The sequence below is a fragment of the Dasypus novemcinctus genome, chromosome 12 (assembly GCF_030445035.2).
Source record: "Dasypus novemcinctus isolate mDasNov1 chromosome 12, mDasNov1.1.hap2, whole genome shotgun sequence".
In the NCBI taxonomy this organism is placed as follows: Eukaryota; Metazoa; Chordata; class Mammalia; order Cingulata; family Dasypodidae; genus Dasypus; species Dasypus novemcinctus.
In genome coordinates this window covers 112,241,130-112,266,532 of record NC_080684.1, presented here as the reverse complement: position 1 = coordinate 112,266,532, position 25,403 = coordinate 112,241,130, and the positions used below count along the sequence as shown (strand labels likewise).

General features: G+C 40.0%; 1 protein-coding gene and 1 pseudogene across 1 annotated transcript in view; one reads left to right on the top strand and one right to left on the bottom strand.

Moving 5' to 3' along the window:
- The window catches only part of SYCE3 (synaptonemal complex central element protein 3), a 75,178-nt gene that overhangs the window by 342 nt on the left and 49,433 nt on the right, over positions 1-25,403 (top strand). The gene's annotated exons all lie outside the window — the stretch shown is intronic.
- Positions 17,057-19,058, bottom strand: LOC101442128 (broad substrate specificity ATP-binding cassette transporter ABCG2 pseudogene; annotated as a pseudogene).

The window sequence follows — 25,403 nt, the reverse complement described above, 5'->3', positions numbered from 1 at the left end:
TTAGATAAAAACCCTTTTCCATTATAATTCGTGGGGTGAGTTAGAAGTCATCAAGGCTGAACTCTCCCCTTGCTGCCCCACTTAGACCCGTACCTACCTTTTCCTTTCCCTCCGTAGGACGTTTTTCCTGTCTGAGGCTAGTCCCTGCACCATTACCCTTTCTCCCGATTCTTCAGCCTTTTCGACCCCAGTGGCTCTTCCCACACAGCCTAGAAAATGCAGATCTCTCCCCTCATACATTTTCACTCTGTATCCGCTTCTAGTTCCAGTTGAGTCTCCTTGTTACATAACGGTAGTTACATAAAGCCGCCACTGAAGACCAAGTGAGCAGAGCGCTAACCATTGCTGCTAGGGAGAAATACAGGGTTAGGTTCCTCGGAGCCACTTGCCACAACATTTTCATCAACCAGTCAATACACAGCTTTCTTTTATGTATGTTTCTGTTTAAAGACATCTTAGTTAATACAGGTTGTTGATTCATTAACATTGAACTCATGGCCAACAGCACTACAACTTAGGCCTGAACGAAGCTTATCTAACACTATATATTTTCTCTGTATGGCACATCATAGCATTCTTGTGCTTAGGAACACTTGACAGGACTTCAGTGCTATGCTTGGGGGCCATTTTTAACAAAGCACCAGAAAAAGTACAAAACTGGGGGGGAAAGTGTCGCTAAATATACTGCAAAAATGACATTTGTTTACAGTATGAGAGCTGAAAAAAAAAAGCAGAGCATCACCTTGTTCAGCCTCAGCTGGGAATGTGCACATTGGGCAACTCAAATTTTTTGCCACTCTTCACATGCTTGGGAATGATTGTGAAAGTGCCACACTTTCATCAAAGTGTTGATTTGGGGGTTACAAATAAACTATAGCAAGTAGGCAAATTCACAAATATGGAATCCATGAATAGTGAGGATCATCTGTATCTTCCATTTTCCCTACCCTCCTCATCTAAGTCTGCACACCCTATTTTGTCTAATGTTCCATTAATTCTTTAAATCACAGAAATCTTGTTCCTGCTTTTACTGCTCCCCTGAAACAAGTCTCACTCAGATGACCCAAATCACATGTCCCGAATTTGATGATACCTTTTGTAATATTCAACATTGGTGTAATAGCTCCCAACTTAAATCAAAAGACACCTGTGACCCATGCTATACTTCAGCTACTGGCCAATTTCCAGTTCTTTTTTGAAACAAAACTCATGGGTTTCTACTCCTCCCTTTTTAAGCACATTTCTATCAGGCTTTTGTCCTTGCTAGTCCGTGAAAACAGCTCTTGTAGGATCACCAAAGACCTCTGGACTGTTGATTCTCATGGTCGTTTCTTAGTCCTTGCACTGCTTGATATGGTGCACAGTTGATCACTGCTTACTTTCTTCACTTGGCTTCCAAGTCTCTTCTGGTTTTCCTTTTCCCTCACTGGCTGCTGCTTTTCAGTTTTGCTTGCTGGTTCCTCTTCATCTTCCCAAACTAAACAGTGGAGAACCCAGATCTGCCCTCTATCTACCCTCACTTCTTAGGTAATCTCAATTATTCCCATGATTTTAAATAGCATCTATTTGTACTCTGATTTTCATCATACTTCAGATTCATGTTTCCATTTGAATGCCAGCAAATACCAGCATTTTGAAGACATATCTAGTATCCATCCACTTTTCAATACCTCTACTTCTAATACCCTAATTTAAGTCCCCATCATCTCTTACCTGGAGTTTTGCAGCAGCCTCCTAGCTGTTCTCCCTCAAAACTAATAAATACCGCCATGCCGTCGTCTATATTCAGCCTAGCAACCAAAGTATTTCTTTTAAATGATAATTCAAATCATGTCACCTCTGGTCAGCCCCCCTCCAATATCTCCTCCTCTCAATAAAAGCTAGAACCCTCCATAAAGCTCACATGATCATTTTCTTCAGGTCTATTTTCATGTGTCACCATATCAGAGAGGACTTCTCTGTTCACATATATGGGGTAGCTACCCACACCCCATTAATCTGTACCTCCTCTACCCTGCTTTATTTTCTCCATAGCATATTACTACCTTACACTTTATATATTTATTTGTTTATTGTCTCTCTCCCAAGTAGAGTGAACTCCATGAGGGTGCAGATTTTTGTCTGGTTTATTTATTGATACACTCCTAGCACCTAAAACAGTGACTAGCATTCATTAAGTGTTTGTTGAGTAAGTTAATAAATTGACCACTCCCTCCTCTCTTTTCCATTGACTTCATGTATTCACTCCCAGTTTTTAAAATTTGTTTCCTTAATATAATAAACTTTATTTTTAAAGAGGTTTTAGATTACAGAAAAGTTACATCAAAAGTATAAGCGATTCCCATCTATCCCTACCCTTTCCCACATCATCCCGTTTTTTTTAATGTAGCAGTACAATATATTATGATGTATCTGTAAAAGCAACTCATTTTAAAAATGCACATTTTTAAAATATAAGGATTAACGTACCTACAGTAATAATCTAAAAAAAATAAAACCATTCTTGTGAAATTTATCAGTACTTCACACTTCTAGCAAATACTGAAGGAAACAACTACTATTGTTATAACTTCTTTAAAGCCAGAAACTTAAGTACAAATCAGAATTAAGAGAAACTCCAGAATGTTCACATTTGCATGCATTTTTGGCTGAACATTCAGAGATTCCACATGTAACAAAACCACAACTTTGAAACAAAATGAACATTAAAACCCCTTAAACCTTGTGACAAACTTACTCTACAGAAGCAAGGAAAACAGAGTAAATAGTAACAGTATATTTCTAGGAGAGAAAGCAATCACTTATTTCCTTTATCATAAAACAAAATTTGATGAGTCAACATTTTAATAACACTGACCAAGTTATTTACTATTCAAGAATTTGCTTTTCAAGTTGTGTCTTTAAAATGTATCCATCCATATATTTGGATTAAATTAAATTTATACATCAAAAACCTTTTGCTCAGATTTCTAATCTTAAGTATAAACCATAACTTATCAAAACATTGTCCAAACATTATACAGTATTGCTATTGTTTAGATTTATATGCTTTGTCTGAAAAACTCATCTTACAAACTTTAAATGATAATCAAAAAAGACAGATTCAAATAATTCATGCTCTGTATTTTCCTTCATTGGGCTTTGATGAAAACAGCCATCTGGTATTGGAGCACCATGTTCCCTCTCAGTTACAGTCTCTACAGTCCCAGAAGCAGACACAATAACCATTGTTTTATTTGTTGAAGCTGTCTTCAGTTTCTCAGCAATAGCTGCACAAACAGCAACAATCTCACTTTCACAGTCATAGTCAGGAATTGACTTTGGTGAGAAATCTCTTCTGCAGATTCACTCTTTTTAATCCTCTGTGCCACTTTCTGCTGCTCCTGGAGTGTTCTTGCCCAAGAAAGGCCTTTTCATATTTCAGGGTTCGTGGATAGACGTGAAGGGCTACGTGAAAACTTGGAATTGCTTCGTCCATTTTGTTCTTTGGTCCTCTGTTCTCACATCGTTCTATTGTCTGTCTTATCCTTTCGTTTATCCTTCCTAATAATCTTCATTTCTAAGCTCTTCTCCAGATCCCTCGCCCTTGTTTTTTCCTTTCAGGCTGCAGCACCCCCTTTAGTATCTCTTGAAAATCTGGTCTTTTGGTAAAATATTCTGTTTTTGTCTGTCTGTGAAGACTTTGAACTTACCCTCAATTTTGAAGGACAGCTTTGCCAGATACAGAATTCTTGGGCTGGCATTTTTTCTCTTTCAGTACCTTAAATACATCATACTACTTTCTTCTCTCCTCCATGGTGTCTTGGGGATGGAGGGGCAAGCCCTTCCCAACCACCATGGGGGCTTGATAACTCAGGTTTGTCATTTCAGCTTCTTCGTCTCTCTGTCCCTAACCCTCCTGAGAGTTGTGTAGCACTGTCCTTGTCTGCTGACCCCCAAAGCAGGTCCCTCGGACAGCTTTTGGCTCTTTCTCCATTGTTTTTGTGAGAACTTTCAGCTCTGCCTGTTAGTCCATTGCCATCTTCCCACCTCCCTACACTTTTGACTGCTCATCCATGTCTTTTATGGACTTGTTTCCTTCTGCTCTTTGTAAGCTGATGCTTTCCAGGGCTCCTTCCTACTCTCTCTTCACTTTTCCCCTTAAACACTCATGAGGAGTGATTTCCTCTCCTCCCAAAATTTAAACTACCATCAAATCTTTATTTTCAGCTGATCCTCTCTCCAAGGCTCTAATCTTGTATTTCAGCTGCTTACTAAATATTTGTATGGATATTCCATAGAACACCACACTTGACTGCTCCAATTGAACTCAGTCTTCCTATCCCATTCTCCCCACCCCCGTTCTTTTTTCACCTTTGCTCCATCTATCCTGACAGACTCAAAACCACCACACTATTGTTAGAGGCAGTTGTCAGGAAATAGTGCTAAAGAACCTCATCTCTAGAATCCTATTGGTCTGGATTTGAATCCAGCTCTGTCATTGTTTAGCTGTGTGGCTTTGGTTAGATTGTTTGGCTTCTATAATCCTCCACTTCCCCATCTCTACAATGGGGAGAATAATAGCACTTATTTCATAGTATTGTGAGAATGAGATTAGATGACACTTGTTGAGAATTTACATAGTTCTTGGTACATATTAAGCACTAAATAAATGTTAGCTTTTATTATTTGGGGATTTATATCTCTCAGTTTTTAATTATAGTAAAATATTTTCTTAGTAACTACTCTATCTGGTATTTCATATACCCTTTCTTTACATCTTCATGACAACCTGCAAAAGAGCTATCATTTCCATTTTTTTAAAACAAATCAATTTTCTTGACACACACTAACAAAGTATACAATTCGTCCAAAGTTCATAGTCATTGGTACCTGGCACAATCACATAGTTGTGCATCCAGCACTTCAGTCACCACTAGAGCATTCTCATCATTCCAATAATAATAAAAAGCAGACAAAAAAAAACCCAAAAAATTCTTCACTTCTCAATCTCTCCATACTTCCCTTACCATATATAGCCACCATTTCTGGCTATTCTTGCACATTTATTTATTTATTTTTATTTAGCTTTATTGAGATATGTTCACACACCATACAATCTGTGCAATGAGTAGTCATAGAAGAAAAACAATGAGCAGACAAAAGAAAAAAAATGAGCAGACAATGAGGAAAAAATTAGCAAAAACAAAAAAATGAGTAGAGAATAGATGTGGCTCACACAGTTGAGTGCCTGCCTCCCACCTGATTCCAGGTGCCTCCTGAAGAAAAACAGACGAGGAGCAAAAAACAACAAGCAGACAAGTACAAACAACAAGCAAAACAATGAGCAAAATCAGAGGAGGGGCGCCATTTCAAAGGAGAGGAGAGGAGGAATGAGTTGGCCGTCTATGTGAGGGTTTATTTCTGGGCTTTCTATTCTGTTCCATTATTATCTATGTCTATCCTAAACCAGTACTATACTATTTTGATTACTGTAGCTTTGCAGTAAGTTTTGAGACTAAGAAGTGTGAATTCTCCAATTTGGTTCTTCTTTCTCAAGGTTGTTCTGGCTATTCATCCTGAAATTCTATGTGGATTTTAGGATGGGTTTTTCTGTTTCTGAAAAAAAAAAATGTCACTGAGATTTTGATAGAAATTGTATTGAACCTGTAGATTGTGTTTTAGGTAGTACTGACATCTTAACAATATTAAGTCTTTCAATCCATGGTCATGGCATCTTTCCCATTTATTTAGGTCATCTTTGATTTCCTTAGCAATATTTTCTAGTTTTTGGTGTACACGTATTTCACTTTCTTGGTTAAATTTTCAGTCATACCTTATTTTATAGTGCTTGGCTTTATTGTGCTTCCCAAATATTGCACTTTTTAACTGAAGGTTTGTGGCAGCCCTGAATTGAGCAAGTCTGTGGGCACCATTTTTCCAACAGCATGTGCTCACTTTGTGACTCTGTGTCACATTTTGGTAATTCTCTCAATATTTCACACCTTTTCATTATTTTTGTATCTGTTATAGTTATCTGTGATCAGTAATCTTTGATGTCACTAGTGTAATTGTTTGGGGGTGCCAAGAAATGCACCCATGTAAGATGGTGAAATTAATTGATAAATGTTATGTGTGTTCTGACTGCCCCATGGGACCAGCCATTCCCCTGTCTCTCTCCCTCTTCTTGGGCCTACCTATTTCCTGAGACACAAAAATATTGTAACTAGGCCAGTTAATAACCCTGCAATGGCCTTTTAAGCGTTCAAGTGAAAGGAAGAGTAGCATGTCTCTCACTTTCAATCAAAAGCTAGAAATGATTAAGCTTAGTGAGGAAGGCATGTAGAAAGCAGAGATAGGGTAAAAGCTAGGCCTCTTGTGCTGAAGACTTAGCCAGGTTTTGAGTGCAAAGAAAAAGTTCCTCATGGAAATTAAAATAAAATAAGACAGTGAAACAGCCATATTACTCATATGGAGAAATTTTCAGTTGTCTGGAGAAGAGACCAAACCAGTCACAGGCCAAAGCCTGATCCAGAGCAAGGCCCTAACTCTTTTAAATTCTGTGAAGGCTGAGAGAGATGAGGTGACAAAGGTGAAAAAAAAGTTTGAAGCTAGTAGAAGTTACTTCATGAGGTTTAAGGAAAGAAGCCATCTCCATAACATAAAAGTGGAAAATGAAGAGCAAGTGCCAATGTAGAAGCTGTAACAAGTTATCTAGAAGATCCAACTAAGATAATTGATGAAGGTAGCTACACTAAGCAACAGATTTTCAGTGTAGATGAAACAGCCTTATAATGGAAGAAAGATATGATCTAGGACTTTAGTTAGAAAGGAGAAATTAATGCTTGACTTCAAAGCTTCAAAGATTAGACTGTCTTGTTAGAGGCTAAAGCAGCTGGTGACTTTAAGTTGAAGCCGGTGCTCATTTAGCATGCACAAATCCTAGGGCCCTTAAACATCATACTAAATCTACTCTGCCTGTGCTCTGTAAATGAATGGAACAAAGCCTGGATGACAGCACATATGTTTACAACATGGCTTGTCAGGTGAATTGTCAAGAGCTCTGATGCAGATTTATAACAAGAGTAATGTTGTTTTCATGCCTGCTTACACAACATCCTTTCAGCGTCCCATAGATTGAGTTATTTTGGACATTCAAGTCTTAGTAAGAAATGCATTTTGTAAAGCTAAAGCTGCCATTCCTAGTAATTCCTTTGATGGATCTGGGCAACATAATTTGAAAACCTTGTGGAAAGGTTTCACCATTCTAGATGCCATTGAGAACATTTGTGACTCATGGGAGAAGGTCAAAATATTAACATTGGGAGGTGGACTTGGCCCAATGGATGGGGTGTCCGCCTACCACGTGGGAGGTCCACGGTTCAGACCCTGGTCCTCCTTGACTCGTGTGGAGCTGGCCCATGCACAGTGCTGATGCATGCAAGGAGTGCCGTGCCATTCAGGGGTGTCTCCCGTGTAAGGGAGCCCCACGCACAAGGAGTGCACCCCGTAAGGAGAGCTTCCCAGAGCAAAAGAAAGTGCAGCCTGCCCAAGAATGGCACCACACACACGGAGAGCTGACACAGCAAGATGACGCATCAAAAAGAAATATGGGGAAACGGACTTTGGCCCAGTGGTTAGGGCGTCCGTCTACCATATGGGAGGTCCGCGGTTCAAACCCCGGGCCTCCTTGACCCGTGTGGAGCTGGCCCACGTGCAGTGCTGATGCACGCAAGGAGTGCCGTGCCACGCAAGGGTGTCCCCCGCGTGGGGGAGCCCCACGCGCAAGGAGTGCGCCCATGAGGAAAGCCGCCCAGCGTGAAAAGAAAGAGCAGCCTGCCCAGGAATGGCGCCGCCCACACTTCCCGTGCCGCTGACAAAGAAACAAGACGCAGCAAATAGACACCAAGAACAGACAACCAGGGGAGGGGGGGTATTAAATAAATAAATAAATCTTTAAAAAAAAAGAAACATGGTATTGACAGGGGACATATGGTTGACAGGGAGTTATACAGGGCATGTGTCCAGGGTGCATGGAAATGTTTGGATATACTCATAGTGGAAACAATTAAAAACAACAGCTGGGGGAGTACTGGGTTCCTGGCCGGGGGGGCTCTGTTGTGGTCCCTAGGGGAGAAGCGGCAGTCCCCCGGGTGCAACGGCAAGGACCAGGATGGAATGAGGGTCCAACAGTGAGCCCCTGATACTAATGACTATGCTTGTGAGCCTATACACCTGAAATAAGAACAAGGCCTAGAGCAGCACTGTGCCTAAGAGTTCCCTCCTGACAGCCTCCGTGTTACTCAAATGTGACCAGTCTCGAAGCCAAACTCAGCATGTAAATGCACTGCCTTCCCCCACCGTGGGACATGACACCCGGGGATGAGCCTCCCTGGCACTGAGGGATCACTACCAAGTATCAGCTGATGACGTAACTAGAAAATGACCTTGAATTAAAGGTTCAACACGGACCAGCAGAATATCCCTGTCTACATATAATAACAGGAGTTAAAAATGCTGTTTGACCTAAATTAAGGGGGAAATGGAAAGGACAAATGAGTTTATATGGCTATGAGTCTCTAAAAAAGAGTCTGGAGGTTGTCAGAAGGATTGCCCTTATGCAAACCTGAGCAGAGTCTCAGAGACAGATAAAGTAGATACAACCCCAGGTATTGGTCCTTTTGAGGGCTAAAGAGACCCACAGGTTTTATGGTCATGGCAGATGGAGTTCACTGCCATGTTATTTGGCCCTTCTTTGGAGTTGGTGTTTCTGCGTGATGGAGCTGGACTCAGATGTGATCTCTTTTCATAAGCCTTTCATGACTTTACTGGAATTGTAGTTGGTGCTGGGATTTAAGATATATCTAGGGGATTTGAATCTCTGGACTGACAATATGATAGCCACTCCCTGAGCCTCAACAGACTTCAGCTCCTACGCTCTGGTTTATTGAACTTACCCCACTCAGCTAACATGGAGTTGAAGAATGTCAACCACCACACCATGGAGCCTAGAGTGCCTACAACTGAAAGCAGGAGGATTGCGTCCAGTATCCATGTGGAATCTAAGCCCCCTCTTGACATAGATGTGGAATGGACACAACCAAGCCAAGGTCCACAGGAAGGAGGAATACAGTAAGGATTAGAGTGGACTTAATGATACTCTATTCATGAACTATTGTGCTTAATAATCGAGAAAATGTGGCATTGGTGTGGAAAAAGTGGCCATGGTGGCTGCTGGGTGAGGGGAATGGGAGGAAGAGATGAGATGTGGAGGCATTTCCGGGACTTGGAGTTGTCCTGGGTGGTGCTGCAGGGACAATTACTGGACATTGTAGATCCTCCCATGGCCCACTGGATGGAGCATGGGAGAGTATGGGCTATGATGTGGACCATTGACCATGAGGTGCAGCAATGCCCAGAGATGTACTCACCAAATGCAATGGATGTGTCATGATGATGGGGGAGAGTGTTGCTGTGGGAGGAGGGGTGGGGTGGGGGCGGCAGGGGTGAATGGGGACCTCATTTTTTTTAATGTAATATTTTTTTTAAAAATGAATAAATAAAATAAAGAAACATGGATTCTCGGTGCTGGTGATGATATTAGAAGCTGTCACAGAAGAATACGCAGTGAATGGACACAGAGAGCAGACAATGGGGGAGGGGGAAGGGAAGGGAAGAGAGATAAATAAAAAATAAATCTTTAAAAAATATATATTGACATTAACAGGAGTTTGGAAGAAGTTAATTTCCAACTGCTATTGATGATTTCAAGAGTTTCAAGACTTCATTGGAGAAAGTAACTACAGATGTGATAGAAACAGCAAGAGAACTAGAATTAGAAATGGAGCCTAAAGATGTGACTGAATTGCTGCAATCTTGATAAAACCTTAATGGGTGAGGAGTTCTACTTACGGTTGAGCAAATAAAGTGGTTTCTTGAGATGGAATCTACTCCTGGTAGATACTATGGACATTGTTGAAATGACAACAAAGGGTTTAAAATATTATATAAACTTAGTTGATAAAGTAGCAGCAGGGTCCGAAAAGCTTGACTCCAATTTTGAAAGGAATTCTGCTCTGGGTAAAATGCTATCAAACAGTGTCACATGTTACAGAGAAATCTTTCATGAAAGGAAGAGTCAATTAATGCAGCAAACTTCATTGTTGTCTTATTTTAAGAAATTGCCACAGCCACCCAGCCTTCAGCAGCCACCACCCTGATCAGTCAGCATCCATCAACATGGAGGCAAGAGCTTCCACTAGCAAAAAGATTACAATTTGCTGAAGTCTCAGGTGATGGTTGGCATCTTTTAGCAACAAAGTATATTTAATTAAGGTGTGTACATTGTTTTTATAGATATAATGCTATTACGTACTTAATAGACTACAGATAGTGTAAACATAACTTTTATATGCATTGGAAAACCAAAAAATACATGTGACTCACTTTATTGCCATATTTGTTTTATAGTAGTGGTCTGGACTTGATCCCACAATATCTCCCAGGTATGCCTGTTTTTCTGTTCTTTTTCATTCTATTAAAAGTGGAAGTGTTCTTAATTTGCTTTTTTGGATTGTTCCATGATAGTATATAGAAATACAACTGATTTTTGTTTGTTAATTTTGTATCGTACAACTTTGCTGAATGCAGTTATTAGTGCTAACATTTTTTTGCATGGCTTCTTTAGTTTTTTCTTTGTATAAAATCATGTCATTGGCTAACAGATAATTTTACTTCTTCCTTTTCAATTTGGAAACATTTTATTTCTTTTTGTTTTTTAATTGTTTGAACTAGAATTTTCAGGACTACATTGAATGGAAGTAGTAAAAGTGGGCCTCCTTATCTTATTCCTATTAGGGAAAAAGCATTCAGTCTTACACTATTGAGTATGACGCTAGCTGTGGATCTTTTGTATATGGCCTTTGTTGTTTCAAGGAAATTCCCCTCTATTCCTAATTTTCTGAGTGTTTTTTTTACCATGAACATATGTTGGATTTTGTCAAATGCTTTTTTTTTTTTTTACCTCAAGTGAGATGATTATGTGTGTTTTTTTCCCCTTCATTTTGTTAATGTAGTGTTTCATTAGTCAACGTTCTCTAAGGAAACAGAATTGACAGAAGATACACACACACATATACAATGTAAATGCTATGAGATTTTTAAATAGGAATTGGCTCACGCAACTGTGGGGATGGACAAGTCTAACTTCTGTAGGGCAGACTGTAAGCTGGGAACTCTGATGGTTTTTGATGAATTCCCCAGGAGAAGCTGGCTGTCTGAAGTAGAGATGGAAATTTTTTCCAACTGCTGAAATCATCACTTCTCCTTTTAAGGCTTTCAATTGATTGGATGAGATTTCTCTCATTGTTTAAAGCAGTCTCCTTAGTTGATTGTAGATGTAATCATCCATAGATGCAACAAACTCACTGATGATTTAAGTCTAAAAAATATACTCATAGTAAAAGTGAGGCCAATGCTTGCTTGACCAAACAACTGGACACCATAAGCTGGCCAAACTGACACATGAACTTGACTATAACAGGTATATTACATTGGTTTTCTTATGTTGAACTGCCCTTGCATTCCTGGGTGTGGTAGTTTGAAGTTATATGTACCCCCAGAAAAACATGTTCTGAAATGTAATCCATTCCTGTGGGTGTAAACCCATTTTAAATGGGACTTTTTCCTTATTTCTTTCCCCTTCCCCCTCCCCCAGTTGTCTGCTCTCTGTGTCCATTCACTGTATGTTCTTCTGTGTCCGCTTGTATTCTTGTCAGTGCACTGGGAATCTGTGTCTTTTTCTTGCGTCTTCTTGCTGCATCAGCTCTCCGTGTGTGCGGCGCCACTCCTAGTCAGGCTGCACTTTTTTCACGCTGGGTAGCTCTCCTTGCGCGTGGGGCTCCCCTATATGGCATGGCACTCCTTGCATGCATCAGCACTGTGCGTGGGCCATCTTCACCACATGGATCAGAAGGCCCTGGGTTTGAACCTGGACCGCCCATATGGTAGGCAGACGCTCTATCTGCTGAGCCAAATCCACTTCCCTAAGTGGGACTTTTTGATGAGGCTACTTCAATTAAGGTTTGACCCACCTCATTCAGGATGGGTTTTGTTTGTTTGTTTTTTAGGAGGTACCTGGGACTGAACCCAGGGCCTTGTACAAGGGAAGCAGACACTCAACCACTTGAGCTACATCTGCTCCCCTCAGGATGGGTCTTAAGACTATTACTGGAGTCCTTTAAAAGAGAACACAATTCAGACAGAGAAAGCCATGGAAGCAAGAAACTGAAATCAACAAAACCAGGAAGAGAGGCAACAGACCAGCAGACACCACCATGTGCCTGTCATGAGACAGAGGAGCCTAGGATCGCCAGCAGCTGGTCTTCAGAAGAAAGCATTGCCATGACGATACTTTGATGATGCCTTGTTTTGGATGTTTTTCTAGCCTCAAAACCATGAGCAAATAAATTCCCGTTGTTTAAATCTAACCCATTTCATGGTATTTGCTTTGAGCAGCCTAGGAAACTAAAACACTGAGATAAATACCACTTCATCATGGTGTATAGAAATTTTAATATACTGCTGAATTTGGTTTGCTAGTACTTCGTTGAGAATTATGGCATAAGAAATATTGACCTGTAGTTTTCTTGCAGTGTCTTTGTTTGGCTTTGGTATCATGATAATTCTGGCCTCATAGAATGAGTTAGGAAGTGTTCCTTCCTCTTCAGTTTTTTGGAAGAGTTTAACGAGAATTTATATTAATTTTTGTTTAACCAGGGTACATAAAAATGTTTGAATATTTTCATAGTGGTTACAATTAAAAATAACAACCGAGGGAGTGCTGAGTTCCTAGCCAGGGGAGCTTTATCACAGTCCCTAAAGGAACAGCAACAATCCCCCAAGTGCAACGGCAAAGACCAAAAGAGAAGGAAGGTCCAACAATGAGCCCTTGATACTGACTATGCTTGTGAGCCTGTGCACCTGAAATAAGAACAAGGCCTAGAGCTGCAGGGTGCCTACGATTTATTTATTTATTTATTTATTTCTCCCCCCACCCTGGTTGTCTGTTCTCTGCGTCTATTTGCTGCGTTGTCTTTGTCCGCTTCTGTTGTTGTCAGCAGCACGGGAATCTGTGTTTCTTTTTGTTGCATCATCTCGTGTCAGCTCTCTGTGTGGGCGGCACCATTCTTAGGCTGGCTGCACTTTCTTTCGCACTGGGCGGCTCTCCTTACAGGGCGCCCTCCTTGCGCATGTGGCTCCCCTATGTGGGGGACACCCCTGCATGGCGTGACACTCCTTACACGCATCAGCACTGCACATGGGCCAGCTCCACACGGGACAAGGAGGCCCAAGGTTTGAACCGTGGACCTCCCATGTGGTAGACGGATGCCCTAACCACTGGGCCAAGTCTGCTTCCCTGCAGGGTGCCTAAGAGTTACCTCCTGAGAGCCTCTGTGTTGCTCAAATGTGGCCAGTCTCAAAGCCAAACTCAGCATGTAAATGTGTTGCCTTCCCCCCAGCATGGGACATGAATCCCAGGGATGAGCCTCCCTGGTGCCGAGGGATTGCTACCAAGTACCAGCTGATGATGTAACTAGAAAATGACTTTGAATAAAAGGGCCAACTCGGACCAGCAGAATATCTCAATCTACATATAATACCAGGAGTTAAAAATGCTTTTTGACCTGAATCAAAGGGGAAAATGGAAAGGACAAATGAGTTTATATGGCTATGAGTCTCCAAAAAGAGCTGGGAGGTTATCAGAGGGGTTGCCCTTATGCACACCTGAGCAGAGTCCCAGAGACAGATAAAGTAGATTCAACCCCAGGTATGGGTTCTTCTGTGGGCTACAGAGACCCACAGGTTCTATGGTCATGGCAGATGGAGTTTAGTGCCATGTCAGTTGGCCCTACTTTGGAGTTTGTATTTCTGTGTGATGGAGCTGGACTCAGATGTGATCTTTGTCCACAAGCCTATCCAGTTACTTTTACCAGAACTGTAGTTGGTGCTGGGGTTTAATGTATACCCAGGGGACCTGAATCTATGGACTGACCATGTGAGAGCCAGGCCCTGAGCCTCAACAGACTCGCAACCCCTACACTCTGGTTTATTGGACTTACCCCACTCAGCTAACATGGAGGTGAAGAAGGTCAACCACCACACCAGGGAGCCAAGAGTGCCTACAACTGAAAGCAGGAGGATTGCATCCAGCATCCATGGGGAATCTAAGCCCCCTCTTGATATAGATGTGGAGTGGACACAACCATTCTAAGGTCCCCAGGATGGAGGAATAGAGTATGGATTAGAGTGGACTTACTGATATTCTATTCATGAACTATTGTAATTAGTAATTGAAGAAAAGTGGCCATGGTGGCTGCTGGGGGTAGGGAGTGGGAGGAAGAGATGTGATGTGGGGGCATTTTGGGGGGTTGGCATTGTCCTGGGTGGTGCAGCAGGGACAGTTACCGGACATTGTATGTCCTCCCATGGCCCACTGGGTGGACTGTGGGAGAGTGTGGGCTATGGTGTAGACCATTGACCATGAGGTGCAGCAGTGCTCAGAGATGTATTCACCAAATGCAATGAATGTCTCATGATGACGGAGGAGGTTGTTGTTATGGAGGGAGGAGTGGGGTGAGGGAGAGGTATATGGGGACTTCATTTTTTTTAATGTAACATTAAAAAAATAAAGACAAAAAAAATTTTTTTTTGTTTAAATATTTTTGGTAGAATTCATTAGTGATGCCATTTGGTCCTGGGCTTTTCTTTGTTGGTAGGTTTTTGACTACTGACTCAATCTCCTTATTACAAGTATCTCAGAATTACTATTTCTTCTTGAAGCAGTTTTGGTAGTTTGTGTGTTTTAGGAATTTGTGCATTTCACCTAGGTTATCTACTTTGTTGGTATACAGTTCTTTGTATTCTCTTATAATCCCTTTTAGTTCTTTAGGAATAGTAGTAATGTCCCTGCTTGTATATTTGATTTCAGTAATTTCAGATTTCTCTCTTTTTTCTTAGTCAATGTAGTTCAAGGTTTGTAAGTTTTATTGATTTTTTTCAAAGAACCAACTTTCAGGTCTGTTGATTTTCTTTATTGTCTGTTTTCTGTTCTCTTGATTTCTGCTTTAATCTTTATTATTTCTTTTCTTTCTTTCTGCTATTTATTGGGTTTACTTTGCTCTTCTTTTTCTAGCTCCTTAATGCATATTGTTGTTATTGATGTGAGATATTCCTTTTTTAATACAAGCATTTTCAGCTATAAATTTCCCTCTAGCACTGTTTTTGTGGCATTTGATAAGTTTTAGTATGTTGTGTTTTCATTTTCACCCATTTCAAGGTGTTTTGTAAGTTCCCTTGTGATGTCTCCTTTTACCCTTTTTTTAAAATAGTGCATTTCTTTTTATTTCTCTCCTCTTCCCCCCATTGTCTGCTCTCTGTGTCCATTTGCTGTGTGTTCTTCTGTGTCTGCTTGCATTATCCAGCAGCAGTGGGAAACAGCGTGTCTTTTTTGTTGTTGCATCATCTTGCTGCGTCAGCTCTCCATGTATGCAGCACCACTCCTGGGCAGGCTGTGCTTTTTTCACGTGGGGTGGCTCTCCTTGCAGGGTGCACTCCTTGCACATGGGGCACCCCTACACAGGGACACCCCTGCATGGCACAGCACTCCTTACATGCCAAAGCACTACACATGGGCCAGCTTACCACACAAGTCAGGAGGCCCTGGGGATTGAACCCTGGACCCTCCATATGGTAGATGGAAGCTCTATCAGTTACCCATGTCCGCTTCCCTCTCCTTTACCCTTTGTTGCTTAAGAGTGTGATGTTGAATTTCTACATATTTGTGAATTTTCCAGTTTTCCTTTTGTTACCAATTTCTAGTTTCATTCTGTTGTGATCAGAAAAGATACTTCATGATTTCAGTCTTTTAAATTTATTGCAACTTGTTCTGTCCTGGAGAATGTTTCACATGTACTTGAAAAGAATGTATATCCTGCTCTCTTTGGGCTGAGTGTTTTGTAAATGTCTATTAGTTCTAATTGGTTTATAGTGATGTTTAAGACCTCTATTTTCATGTTGATCTTCTGTTCAATTTTTATATCCATTATCAGACATGGGGTATTGAAGTCTCCAACTATTATTGTAGAGCTCTAATTTTCCTTTCAATTCTCCCCTCAATTCAAGTCAATTTTTGCTTCATATATTTTGAGGCTCTGGTTTTAGGTACATATATGTTTATAATTGCTATACCTCATTGAATTGATGCTTTTATCGACATATAATATCCTTTTTTGTTGCTTGTAACCTTTTTGATTTAAAATCTATTTTGTCTGGCAATAATGTAGCCACCTGGCTCTCTTTTGGTTATTATTTTCAGGGATTATCTTTTCCTATCCTTTTACTTCTATCCTTCCTGTGACTTTATATATAAAGTGAGTCTATTGTTGACAGCATATGATGGTTCATGTTTTAATCCAATCTGTACACTTTGCCTTTTAATAGATAAAGTGTGTTCCATTTACATTTAAAGTAATTACTGGGAAGCGGACTTGGCCCAGTGGTTAGGGCGTCCATCTACCACATGGGAGGTCCGCAGTTCAAACCCTGGGCCTCCTTGACCCATGTGGAGCTGGGCCATGCGCAGTGCTGACATGTGCAAGGGGTACCGTGCCATGCAGGGGTGTCCCCAAGCAGGGGAGCCCCATGCGCAAGGAGTGCGCCCCGTAAGGAGAGCCGCCCAGTGCGAAAGGAAGTTCAGCCTGCCCAGGAATGGCACTGCCCACATGGAGAGCTGACACAACAAGGTCATGCAACAAAAAGAAACACAGATTCCCGTGCCGCTGACAACAACAGAAGCAGACAAAGAACACGCAGCAAATAGACACAGAGAACAGACAACTGGGGTGGGAGGGGGAGAGAAAGGGAGAGAAATAAATAAATCTTTAAAAATAAATAAATACATAAAGTAATTACTAGTAAGGAAGGAATTCCACCATTTGGCTATTTATTTTCTGTATGTCTTTTTTTTTTTTTTTTTTTTACTTGAAATCAAGGTGCTCATTAAGGTAGATACATCATAGTAAATTAAAGGGAGATTTATGAATATTTTTTAAGAAATAACAATTTTAGGTAGGCAATTGTGAGGAAAATAACAATCATGTATGCTAAGGCCACATGATTCCTCCACAGACCCCAAGTTGACAGTTCGATGCCCTGGTTTATCAAAAATTCTTCGCCCGTACATATTGCAAAGTCACAAGTATTGTTTGATGTTGCATTGAAACCTGGGCAGAAGTTCAGTCCCAAAAATTCATTACATTGCAAAGCCGAATAGCCATATCGAGGAATGCTCAAGTACTGAAGCCATGAGAGCCAAGATGGAACGGTTCTGAGATTTACCAGCAGTCCTGAAAACACCATCATGAACACGAAAGAGATAGTCGTGAGAAGTGTTGCTATGGATACCACACTCTGACCTACTGCTATGGCCAGCCCCATGGAACTGGCTGTATAAGCCACCATCATAAGGGAAAACATCATGATGAAGAAGGCCTCCACTGTTGGCTTCAGTCCTAACATGAAGTATATTATACAAGTGTATATAATACTTGGTAACATCCTCATGGATAGTAAATCGCATATCAGTTTTCCAAAGAAATAAGACGATACTCTGTAGTATCCACTGATGTATTCATGTATAAAAAGCTTTTTCTCGACCACGAAGAGCTCCACGGACGACATGCTGCTGAAACATTGGTTGGTGGTCAAGAAGAAGAGTACCCCAGCTCTGTTCTGAATTCCAGTAGGATCATTTTTTAGCCCAAAGAAAATGGTACCTATAACCAGTCCCAGGATGGTTGTGACAATTACCTGAGCTATAGAGGCCTGGGGGTTACCCAGTAAGTTTTTGAATGAACATCTGGAAACCCATCTGAGTTGATGACAAAAGGAGGTGGCATAGGAAATCTCCTTGAAGGCTGAGCTCTTCTTTTTCTTATCCCTTGAGAGTTCCTCTAACTCTGTTTTCATTTCTTTGAAGAAGGTGGAATTGGCATAAAACTCAACTAATTTTTCTATTATTGGTTTCTCTCTTCTGGAACCTTCTTCAGCTCCTTTAGCTTCACTGTCTTCTTCTGCTTTATTTAATACCACAGCATTGGAGTCTCCATTAATGACGTCCAGGAAGAAGTCTGCAGGGTTATTATAGGACTCACAATGGTAACCAGCGGATGCAAAGTACCCCAAGGCCTCTGGAGCAGGTCCATGGAACATGAGTCTTCCTGAGGCCAGTAGGGTGAGGCTATCAAACAACTTGAAGATGGAATAACGAGGCTGGTGAATGGAGAAGATGATTGTTCGTCCCTGTTTAGACATCCTTTTCAGGAGCAAAAGGACAGCATTTGCTATGCTTGAGTCTAAACCAGTCTAATCCAGGAACAAGATGGAGGGATCGGTAATAAGCTCCATTCCAATACTTGTCCTTTTCCTTTCTCCTCCAGACACACCGCGGATGAACTGTGTTCCAACCTTGGAATCTGCCACTTTGTCCAGACCCAACTCTTGAATGACTTTGTTAATCTGTTCATTTTTCTCATGATTCGTCATAGATGTTGGAAGCCGAAGGGCTGCTGAGAACTGTAAATTCTCTCTCACTGTCAGTGTTCCCATCACCACATCATCTTGTACCACATAACCTGAATTACATTTGAAATTGGCAGGTCGAGGTGCTCCATTTATCAAAACATCTCCAGATAATCCACGTGGATCTTTCCTTGCAGCTAGGATATCTAACAACGAAGATTTGCCTCCACCTGTAGGTCCCAGAAGAGCATTGAGGCCAGGTTTCATGACCCCATTGATATCCTTTAGTATTTCTTTCTCAGTCGTTTTTCGACTAAATAAAAAGCCACTCTTCACTTTTACACGATAGCAGATGTTATGAAAACTTAACACAGTGCCTTCAGTAGATGTCTTTAGGTCATTGGAAGTCATCCCAGGCAAACCATTGGTGTTCCTTTGTGACATTGGGATATAAACTTGGTCATTACTGGAAGACATCTGGAGAGTTTCTCCCTTTCGGCCAGACTGTCAATCAGGGAAGGCACCAGGACCCCGCGCCGGGCTCCGGAACCGCCCTGGTGGCCAAGAGAAGAATGAGGCGAGCGCCGAGGGCGCGGCCCTGGGCGTCTCTCCTCACTCGAGCGGCGGCCCCTCCCTTGCGCCCACCTTTCCCCCAGGTGCCAGCCAGCCTGCCGTCGCTAGGCGGGCGCCTGCTGTCAGGCGGCGGAAAGCCTGTGTGTCTTATATGTTTTTTCTTCAATTCCTCCATTACCTTTTTTTTTTTTTTTTTTTTGGTACTTAGTTGATATTTTGTGGTGTAACGTTTTGATTCCCTTCTTTCCTTCTTGTATATTTTTAGTTATTATCTTAGCGGTTACCTTGGGAATTAAATTAGCATCTTTAACTTACAACAACCTAGTTTGAAAACTACCAAATTCATTTCAGTAGTATACAAACACTCTGTTCCAATACATTGCCATCCTTCCCCCTTTATATTGTTATTTTCTCAGATTATATCTTTATACACTGTGTGTCCATCAACATGGATTTATAATTATTGCCTTATGTTTTTGCCTTTTAAATAAATAAAGAGTCACAAACTTAAGTATGATAATACTGACTTTAATTTGCCTATATTACTTTATTGGTGTTCTTTATTTCTTTTTATGGTTTTGAGTTGCTGTCTAGCATCCTTTCGTTTTTAGCCTGAAAGACACCCCATATTTGTCCGGGTTTTCTAGGGAAATGGAATCAATAGGAGATATCTATCAATAGCGTAAAGTTTTGCCAGAGTCTCTCAGATGGCCATGGGGATGCCCAAGTCCAGGTTCCACAGGCAGACTGATACCAGGGACTCTGGTGCAAGTCCAGTGAAGGTCCTTTATGAGTTCCCAGGAGACACTGGCTGTCCAAAGACGAGCTGGGAAATTCTCTCTGAATGCTGAGATCGCTTCAACTGACTGGATAAAGCGTCACTCGTTGCTGATGCAATCTCACTGATTGATGTTGATGTAATCAGCCATCTATGCAGTAAACTCACTTGTGACTAAAGTCCTTAAATGTCCTTGCATTACAGTTAGCCCAGTCCTTGCTTGACCAGACAACTGGGCACAACTAACTGGCTGAGTTGACACATTGGCCTGACCATCACACACCCTTTAGCATTTTTTTGTATGGCAGGTGAACAGGTAATGAATTCCCTCAGCCTAGTTTTGTCTAGGAATATTTTAATTCCTCCTTCATTCTCAAAGGATAGTTTTGTCAGATATAGATATGGTTCACAGGTTTTTTTTTTTTCATTCAGGACTTTAAATATGTCACCCCAATGCCTTCTGACTTCCAAGGCTTCCATTAAGGATTTAGCTATTACTATTACTGAAGATACCTTACATAATGAGCTGCTTATCTCTTGCTGTTTTCAAAATTCTCTCTTTGTCTTTAGGTTTTAACATTTTGTCTGTGTGTCCTGTTGTGGATCTCTTTGAATTTATCTTGTTAAGGGTTTGATGAGCTTCTTTAATGTGTATATTCATGTCTTTCATCATATTTGGGAAGTTTGTGACCATGATTTCTTTAAATATTTTGCTGCCACTTTCTTTTTCTTCTGGAACTCCTATCATATGTATGTTGTATGCTTGATTATGTCTTATCAAATCTCAGGCTCCATTCATTTTTCATTGTTTTTTCTTTCTGCTCCTCACCCTAGATAATTTTAATTTTCTTATCTTCAAATTTGCTGATCCTTTTTCTGCCTTTTCAAATCTTTTGAGCTTCTTAGTGAATTTTTCATTTCAGCTGTTGTACTTTTCCGCTCCAGAATTAATTTGGTTCCTTTTTATAATTTCTGTCTTATTGATATTCTCATTTTGTTCATACATCATTTTTTTTGTTATTGTTTCCTTTAGTTTTTGTCCAGGTTTTCATTCAGTTCTTTAAACATATTTGAAACAGTTGTTTTTAAAGCCTTGTCTAGTAGTTCCAGTATCTGGGCTTTCTCAGAAATGGTTTCTGCAAAAATATTTTTTTCCTGTGAATAGACTATACTTTCCTGTTGCTTTGCATGTTTTATAATTTTTGGTTAAGAACTGGAGTTCTGAGTATTATAATGTGGTAACTCTGGAAATCAGATTTTCCCCCTCCTCAGGGATTGCTGATTTTTGCTTGTTGAGGGCTGGAGTCTTCCATTTATGATTTTTCCAAATGATTTTTGTAAAGACTATATTCTTTATAGTGTGTAGTCCCTGAAGTTTCTGTTCTGTTATTGCTATAGTCAGCCAGCAATCTGACAAAGATTTCCTTAAATGTCTAAATCCAAAAGGTGTGTGTGTGTGTGTGTGTGTGTGTGTGTGTATGGTTCTGCCGCTTTAAATCTCCCACAGGGAGAAGCCACCATAGACAAGAGGGCCAAACACAAGGCAAGTTTCTGTGCCATTCTTTCAGAGAGTACTGCCAGACCAACCAAATACACAAATACACAATCCCATATATTTGGAGGACAAAAATTTGCTTCCCTTCTACCTACTCTGGCACTAACCAGCTACTCCAGGAAGATGGGTTGCTATCTCTGCAGCTGTAAGAGGGATGAGGACTGGGATAGTTTCTGGTTCATAGATGCCCCTCACATTGGAAAGATTAGAGGCGTTTCCCTAGTACAAGCACTCCCCAGTTTCTTATAAGTATCTGATCAGGTTCCAGGCTTACGAAATAGTTGATTTTGGTTCCTCTGTCTAGCTCAGTGGTTGCTTTGGTGGAGGGACCATCCCCCAGAGCTTTCTATCCCATCATTTTTTGTGATATCTCTCCCATATGGCTTTTTATCAAGCACAGAAAGGCCATTTGTGCAGCCAGTCATGACACTGCAGCCAAGGGAGAGCCCCCAGAGTCATGGATTCGCCACTGCAGGAGGCTGTCCGTGAACAGCCAGGCCAGGATCACAACTCCTGGGCACATAGGGGCTGTACAGGTGGGCTCAGGGGTTGGTGTGTGTAGCATGTAGGGTTGGGGACCCTATTTTTAAATTCTCAGTTTCTGTAATATGCATCCAAAATTACCAAATTAAATAGTTAATATAATGGAAGCTTAGAGTTACTAAGTAGATATCGCTTGACATTGATAAATATGAGCTTTGGTACCTTTGAAGGCATTTTTAAGTCACAGAAGAGACTATTCAAATGTTTGCTTTGGCTTTAAAAATTAATATTCATTTTATTAAAATTTCTGATTTAAAAATCTAGTCCTTAAGTATTTGAGTTTAGTTCATAAATCTTATTCTATTTTTAAGTCTGGCAAATTTTTTATATTTTTTTTATTAGGGAAATTGTAAACTTGCAAAACAGTCATGTACAATGTGCAGAGTTCCCATACAACACCCTTCCACCTACACCTTACATTGCTGTGGCAAATTTGTTACAGGTTATGAGACATCATCATCAGGCTATTACCATTACTATTACTAGTACCATTAACTATGGTCTATAACATACATTTGTATATTTTTTCCATTATTAACAAACCTTCTTTGACATTGATGAAAGAATATTACAATATTGCTATTAACTATAGTCCATAAATTACATTAATTGTATTTTTCCCATGCATCTCCATATTCTTACCATAGTGATGTACATTTGCTCTAGTTCATAGAAGAACTTTCTTGTATTTGTACTATTAATTACAATCCTCATCTACCTCTGGGTTCACTGTATTATTCAATTACTAGATTATTCTCTAGCTTTCTTTCAATTGACATTTGTATCCCTATACTATCTCTTTCAGCCACAATCCCATTTATAAACCAGCCATGTTAGATACACTCACTACAATGTGTTACCATCAACTCTCCATTGCCACACTTTTATAGTCAAGCTAATTGAAAATCTTATATACATTAAGCATCAGTACCCCTTCTCAGCCCTCATCCTATAATCTAGTAACCTGTACTCTAGATTTTAACTCCATATGTTTATTCTTCTTATTTAATTTATATTAGTAATACCATACAATATTTGTCCTTTTATGTCTGGCTTACTTCACTTAGCATAATGTCTTCAAGGTTCATCCATGTTATCATGTGTGTCCTAATTTCATTTATTCTTACACAGCATAGTATTCCATCATGAATATATACCACATTTTGTTTATCTGTTCATCGTTTGATGGACACTTGGGTTGTTTCCATCTTTTAGCAGTTGTAAATGATGCCACCATAAACATCGGTGCACAAATGTCTGTTTGCATCAGTTTTCCATTCTTCTGGATATATTCCTAATAGAGGGATTGCTGGATCATACAGCAGTTCTATATTTAAGTTCCTGAGGAACCCTGAACTGTCTTCCACAGAGGCTGCACCATTTTACATTCCCACAAAAAGTGAAGGAGTATTCCTATTTCTCCACATCCTCTCAATCATTTACTGTTTTCTGTTTTTTAAAAATGGCCATTCTATGAGATGTGAGGTGATATCTTACTGTAGTTTTGATTTGCATTTCCCTAATAGCTCATGATATTGAATATTTTTTCATGTGCTTTTCTCCATTTCTATTTCCTCTCAGGAGAAGTACCTATTTAAGTTTTTTGCCCATTTTTAAATTGAATTGCTTGTTCTTTTATTGTTGAATTGTATGATCTCTTTATATAGCATGGAAATCAAACCCTTATTGGATATGTGGTTTCCAAATTTTTTCTCATTGAGTGGGCTGCCATTTCACCTTCTTGACAAAGTCCTTTGAATCACAAAAGTGTTTAAATTTGAGAAGGTCCCATTTATCCATTTTTTTTCTTTCATTGCTCATGCTTTCAGTGTAAGGTTTAAACCACCACCTACCACCAAGTCTTGAGGATGCTTTCCTGCATTTTCTTCTAGGACTTTTATAGTTTCCGCTTTTATATTTAGGTCTTTGGTCCATTTTGAGTTAATTTTTATATAAGGTGTGAGATAGAGTCCTCTTTCTTTGTTTTGGATTTAGATATCCAGTTTCTCCCTGCACCATTTATTGAATAGACTGTTCTGCCACAGCTAGGTGGGTTTGACAGCCTTGTCAAAAATCACTTGATCATAGATGTAAGGGTTTGTTTCTGGACCATAAAATTGGTTCCATTGGTCTATGTATATGTCTTTATACCAGTACAGCACTACCACTGTAGCTAGGTAATATGATTAAAATTTGGAAGTGAGAGTCCTCCAATTTTATTCTTCCTTTAAACATGTTTCTGGTTATTTCAGTCCCTTTACTCTTCCAAATAAATTTGATAATTGTGCTTTCCATTTCTTTAAAAAAAGGCTGATGGAATTTTTATCAGAATTGCATTGAAGCTATATATCAATATGGGTAGAATTGACATCTTAATGATATTTAGCCTTCCAATCCATAAATACAGACTGTTCTTCCATTTATTTAGGTCTTTGATTTAACAGTGCATTGTAGTTTTCTGAATACAAGTGCTAACTCTGGCAAATTTAAATACTAATTTTTAAGGAGGTTTTAATTTATTTTTATCCCATTTATAAATTTAGTTTAACTCAATCAACTTGTATGTTTAAGTATCTCAGTTGTCTTAATAACAAAAGCTTTCCACTTTCTTAAATAATTGTCATAAATATCCTAAATCAAACTTATAAGTATAGTGACCCTTGAGTTCTCTTAAATGTTCTAAAACTGTGTAAATGGAAGGTCCTGGGTTCAGTTTCCAGTGCCCCCTAAAAACGGAAGATGAGAACGCAAGGAACAGACACAGCAAAAGTAAACAACAAGGGGGTAGGGAGAAATAAATCTTAAAAAAAGTAAAACTGTATATAAACTTAGTAAGATTTTGGCTTAGAATTTTTCCTTTAATTACACCTTTCAATCTATAATCACAAACTTTATTTCTACTCTAATAGGCCCAATTCTTTTAATATACAAATAAAATACCAAATAGTCACAGTAGTCCTAGTTTTTTCTTTTTTTAAAAGTTTCTTCTATCTTCCTAGGGTTTTAAGATGCTCACCCATCAAGGAAGGACTTTTATCATGCCATACAAGTTTTGGGGTTTCTCAATCTTGTGATGTTTAGAGTTGTCTTCTCAGACAGATCAGAGGACTTTGGCTGGGACACACCAGACCCTGGTCCTTTACCTCTTATTCCCTTGACTTCCAGAACATGACCCTCGTTCTCTTTCTCTCTCTGGCTCCTCTTCCTCAGTCTCTTTGGCTGATTCCTTTGCATCATTCTCATCTGTAGCTGTCAGACCTCTTCTCTATCTGCATGCTATTCTTTGGTATTTCATCCATTTTTATGGCTTTAGGTATTAATGATTTCCAAATTTCTATCTCCAGCCCAACCTCTCCTCTGAATTCATTTATCCAGCTGCCTACTCAACATCCCTAC